General features: G+C 41.0%; 1 non-coding gene across 1 annotated transcript; it reads left to right on the plus strand.

Annotated features, from left to right (window-relative positions):
• Positions 1-1,367: 1,367 nt before the first annotated feature.
• On the plus strand, positions 1,368-1,474 carry LOC118481356. The gene has a single exon (XR_004865563.1). It is a non-coding gene; the product is annotated as a small nucleolar RNA R71 (small nucleolar RNA).
• Positions 1,475-6,035: the final 4,561 nt, after the last annotated feature.

Raw genomic sequence — 6,035 nt, forward strand, 5'->3', positions numbered from 1 at the left:
GAAGACAAATTTGCCGACTTTGACCAATAGATTTTCAGCGACACCTTGTGATATTTGACGGATCTATCGGCGAGTTGTATACTTATTTTTGTAGGACTTGTTTTTCCTAAGCCGAGTCGATTGAACATTGATGAGGGCATGAGGTTGATGCTTGCCCCGAGATCTGCTAGTGCATTACGAATGGGAGATTTCCCAATCGAGCAAGGAATTGTGAAGCTTCCGGGGTCAAGCTTCTTTTGCGGAAGTTTATTGAGTAGTAAGGAGGAGCATTCTTTGCCTAAGTTAACTAATTGCACTGATTCAATTTTCCTTTTATGAGTGAGGAAGTCCCTCATAAATTTTGAATATTTTGGAATTTGAGTTAGGATCTCGATAAATGGAATATTAACATGCAATTGTTTTAGTAAATTTTTGAACTTTGCGAATTGCTCATCGGTCTTTTGACGTATTAACCGACCGGGGTATGGAACCGGAGGAGTCTTAGCCGGCTCTTGAATTGGTGGAGAAGCCTTCTCTTGTTGGGGCGTGGGTGGAGTTGGTTGTTTAGATTGGCTTTCTTCAGTTGGTGGAAGTGGAGCATCTTCAGGACCCACGGTACGGTTTCTCAACGTTATGAGATGTACTTGCGCCTTTGGGTTGGTTTCGGTATTACTTGGTAACCCGCCTTGTGGTCTCTCGGAGAAATTTTGAGCTATTTGATTTAATTGTTTTCCAATGTTATGAATGCTAGCTTGTTGATTTCTAAAATTCGATTCTAATTGTTGAAATCGATCCGAGTTTTTCTTTTCGGTGTCGGAGACGAGGCGAGATACAGTATCTTCAAGCCTTTCTCGTCCACTTTGTTGTTGAGAAAAAGTTTGTGGTTGTTGAAAGTTAGTTCGTTGGTTTTGTTGGTTATTACTATTGCCGGGATCTCTCCAACCAAGGTTAGGGTGGTTGCGCCATCCTTGGTTGTAGGTACCCGTTGGGGGACCCGACGGCCTAGGTCTATTATCAATGTAGTTTAACGTTTCCGTTTGATCATCTAATTCTTTCATACATTCCAATTTTCATGTGGCCCAGCACACCCTTCACAAGCCATTACCGAGACTGTTTTTGCCATTACTAATTTTTTGATTTTTGAAGAAAGGGCCTCGATTTGGGCTTGCAAAGAAGTGCTTTCATCAACCTTATGGGCGCCCGGGGCAATAGATTTATTGCCTTGGGGAGTGTGCCACTGAAAATTGGTTTGAGCAATTTCCTCAATTTGATTATATATTTCATTTGGGCGACGATTACCTAAAAGTCCCCCGGAGCTAGAATCAAGTGTTTGTCTAGCGTGTGGCAACAACCCATTGTAGAAAGTGGATACTTGTTGCCATACCGCAATACCGTGATGAGGACACTTTCTTAGTTGCTCCTTGAACCTTTCCCAAGTTTCATATAAGGACTCCCCATCCTCTTGTGAATATGTAATAATTTCAGTCATTAATTTAGCCGTTTTAGCAGGAGGGAAATACTTGTATAGAAACTTTTGGGCTAGTTCATCCCAGGTGGTTACTGAGCCAACTAGAAGGATATTAAGCCAAGCCTTAGCTCGGTCTTTTAGTGAAAATGGAAACATACGAAGGCGGATGGCGTCGTTTGATGCCCCATTGATCCGAAAGGTATCACATATTTCTAAGAAATTAGTAATATGTAGATGAGGATCCTCGTCCGCAAGCCCATGGAAGGTTGCGGAGTTTTGAAGCATTTGTATCAAATGTGGCCGAAGTTCAAAGTTGTTGGCTTCGACATTCGTTGCATTGATAGTGGCGCCGAGATTACCTACGGTGGGGCGTAGGTAATCCATGAGGGTACATTGGTCCGCCATCGGAAGTGGGTCTCCCGAAGCTTTCTCCTGGTTTTTAGCTTAAGTCTTTTTCTAAGAAAGCGTTCGGGTTCTTCGAGAGGTTCTTTTATGTCTCTACTAGAACTGGAGCTCATACACTATGTAGAAAGCTGTGGCGCCTGGGTTCCTACTCCTGCAATAAAAACAGAAAAGAACGTTGGTCAGAATATTCACCACGGCCCCGTGCTCAGATGAACACGGCCCGTGGTCGGAGATACAGTGATTGTTTTCCGGATCCCTGTTACTGGGGAGTTGGACACGTCCCCGTGTTGCACCGACACGGCCCCGTGCTCAACTGTCTGTAACTCGAAAAATAAAAACTGCCAGTGACAATGCTGGGCACGGCCCGTGTCCAACCAGGCACGGCCCGTGCTGAGCTCTGCAGAAACTGAAAAATTACGACAATCCTAAAAAACAGAAAAATTTAGAAAAAATGATTAGGCCGTTGATTCCTAACTTTCTTAAAATCCTTGTGTCCACGGCAACGGCGCCAAAAACTTGATGCGGGCTGGTGTGTATATGGAATTAAGTATATTTTAAGCCCTTTTTACACGTTAGTCAAGTTTTAAATTTATAAAACATGATATTTTACTAACACCAAACACACATATGGGCAAGTGCACCCATCGTGAGCGTAGTATAGTGTTGGCAAGATACCGAGGTCGTCCAAGGACACAAGAGCTTTTAGTACCGGTTTATCCTCAACGTCTAATCAAATCAAAAGTTAGAAAAAGGTTTTAAACTAGAAAAATAAAAACTAACTAAAATGCTGAAAAATAAAATAAAAGTAAAAACAGATAGACAAGATGAATCACTTGGCTCCGACTCGTGTATAGTGTAACCTTTGATTATTTCCGCACTTTTGCACTTTTTAAGAGATTGTTAGGATCGGAGGCTCTCATGATTGTGTTTGTTTGTATAATTTGTTCATTAAGAGAATATGAAATAATGTAAAGTGCAGCGGAAATGAATACAAACTTTGTAAACACAATCAAAGAAGAGAATTGTATAATAAACAAATGCTTCACATTAAGTCGAATGATTGAATTACAAAGCAAATGATTACAAGCATGCTTAGAATACTAAACTCCCCCTCAGCCTGATGCTCCAAGGTTGGTTGCACAAGATGAAAGGATTAGACTTGAGAAGAAGAACTTGCTCAGTCAATCAAATGTAACAGTACAGAGTACTGTTACATTTATAGGCAGTCCAAACCACTGGGCATCTCAGCTGACGTCACCATGAAAGTGACATCTAACAAACTAATAAACTCTATCTACTGATCTATACTACTGCTTTGCTAACTACTGATGTTACATTACATTACACAAGATGAATAAAACTGTTGTTGCATCCTTCCACTGCTGTGAACCCAGCAGTACTTGTCATGATCAGCAGTGCTTGACTCAAGGCAGTAGATTGGGCAGCAGGGCTTTAGTCTTCATCAGTCTTTGAGCAGATCAGCAGTTTTTAGTGTCAGCAGTTGTTGATAAAGGCAGTACTTTGGAGTATATCAGTTGTTGGAGCCACAGTCAAAGGGAAAGCTTGTAGTAGACAGCTGCTTATTGTGAATCCGTTGTTGTGATCCGGTTTTGGCTTTCATTATCTGTTCCTCTGGTAGGGTACAATCCCAACAATCTCCCCCTGGAACAGATAATGCCAAAACCCTTCATTATTCTGGATTTTTATTTCTCATCAGAAGTTCCTTAGCTTGTCTTTTAAATTCTTCTTCAAAATCCTTGGAACTTGAGTCATCCTCATCCCTGCACAGTGAAAGTTCAAGGAGAACCTGCAAATCGTCAACACTAAGGCCTACTGCTTCTTTCCTTGATATGTACTTCACTTCGCCATTGGATCTGACCAAGGTCAATACGTGGGTCTTTTGATCAGACATCCACTTTAGTACTTTTAATCCTAATGGGTTTCTTGGGAGAGATTTATTTCCAGATGAGTTTGGAGATGTTGGCCTTGTGAAAAGTTGTAAGCTATCAGACATTTGTTTGAGAGCCTTCTCAATGACATCATTTGCTACAGCTACGTCTTCTGCAGTTTCCTTTTCAATTTGCTCTTGTCTCTTTTGTTGATCTGGCTCAATGTCTGATACTTCTGAAGTGCTTGGTGATGCAGGCTTGGTTAATACCTTTTTGAAAAGGTTTTGAAGTTTTACTGAGCTCTCTTCTTTTAGACCCATTTTCTTGATGGTTTCTGTGAAGTACTCAACTTCCTTTTTCTTTACTTCTTCACCAGACAATTGTTTTCCTTCTTCTTGGTTTGACACAAGAATAGGATTGTCAGCTGATGTGAGCAGTGTTTTGAGATTTTCAATCTGTTGTTCAATCTTTTTGTAGTCAGGCTTCTTTGAAGTGTCTGAGACAGTTATCCTTCTTTTCTTAAGCCTTTCATAAGCTTCATCAGTATGATGCTTTAACCATTTTGCTATGGCAGTGGCAGTGCCTACCTTTGCATCCACTAGCTCCTGTATCTTTCTCTTGTACTCAGATGTTAGGTCATCTATGAGCTTTTTGTATTTGCTCCAATTTGGAGCAGTCTTCTTCTTTCTAGGATCGTTTTTTATTCTATCAATCCTATCTGCCTCGTGCTTTAAAGCAACTATTGGCCATTCTTCAAACTGTTTTTCTTCACCAGGATAGAATATTTCTTTCATAATATAAGCAAGATATTCTTTTCTTAATTTATTTCGTTGATCAGCTTTTTCTTTGCTTAATTCTTGTGCAAAATCTTCCATCTGCTTAACTTTTGTGAGCAAGAATTCCAGTTTTTCAGAGATGGCTTCATCACTTTGACCTTCACATTCAATCTTGGCTCTTATCTTAGCCTGCCTTGCTTTGAGCTCAAGATATTCATCTATATCTTCTGGGACTATGAAGCCTCAGAGTGAAGGGAATCTTCTGTTTGAAGGATCATCCTCAATGTAGAATTGTCTCATCTCATTTTTTATAGCTTCTAGTTCCAGTGGATATTTTGCAGCATTTGGATCATATTTGCCTCATTTGCCTCAGTAATTTTTCTTTTTCTGGTGTAAAGCTTTGTGGATGAAAGGGATTTTGGTTGTGATGTAGGAATAGTGAGAGTAGTGGTTGACTAACAGCTGTTGAAACAACTAGTGTTTCAACCGCTGTTGTCATTACAACTACTGATGTGTCAGTAGATGTCTTCTGCTTTTGAGCAGGGGTTGGAATGGTAGTGATTTCTGTGGCAGTGGTTTGTGGTTGACTAACAGTTGTTGAAACAACAGGTGTTTCAACCACTGTTGTCATTACAGCAGATGTTGTGACATCTGCTGTCTTCTGCTTTTTGGCAGGAGGTGATGATGGGGTGGCTGTTTTTAGTGATGAATTTAGTTTTGGTGATGTGATCACAGATGATGATGATGGTGGAGCAGTGGTTGTGGTGGTGTGTGGTGATGTGGTGTGTGTTGATACTGCAGCTTTGGTTTGGCTATTCTTTTCCGGCTCAATGTAGATACCATCTTCAATTCCCTTCTTTTTCCACTTGATCTTCTCCCCCTTTTTGGCATTATCTGAGAAGGGTTCATTTATGAAAAGAACAGTGGTAGGAATTTTTCCAGAGGCACTTTGGATATGAGCTTTGATAACTTTAATGTCTGCCTGAGTATCTTTAAACCTTGACTCCACCATGTTTGTCAGCTTTTGTACATGTATAGCATGCTGCTGATCAGCCATCTGTTTTTGTCTTTCCAGCAGTGGTTGGAACATATTCCACAGCTCATTTGCAGCAGGTGCAGGTTGTGCAGGTGCTTGAGCTGGAGCAGCAGTGGATTGTGCTCTTTGAGCTTTTAACAGCTGTTGCACCATATCCTTTATTTCAGCAACTGAGGTCTCCAGATTTTCAACTCTGCCCATCAATTCCTGATATTTTGAATCATCACCCAAGTTAATGGGATCATCTGAATCCCCACCAGCAGTGGTTGTACCAATATGTGACTTAGGAACTGAGTCCCAAAAGTCATTCATTGATGCCCCTTGTTCTTGGTACTGGGGGCTTCTTTCTTCAGCACTTGATAGCCTTTTGAGGGTACCAGTGGGCAGAACAATCTCACTGGTGGTTCTCACAGGTGCTATTCAAGAAATTGCCTTCAAGGGAGTCTTATGAATGAAACCACTGTCCAAATGTAAACCAGTGG

The sequence above is a fragment of the Helianthus annuus genome, chromosome 8 (assembly GCF_002127325.2).
Source record: "Helianthus annuus cultivar XRQ/B chromosome 8, HanXRQr2.0-SUNRISE, whole genome shotgun sequence".
Classification (NCBI taxonomy): domain Eukaryota; kingdom Viridiplantae; phylum Streptophyta; class Magnoliopsida; order Asterales; family Asteraceae; genus Helianthus; species Helianthus annuus.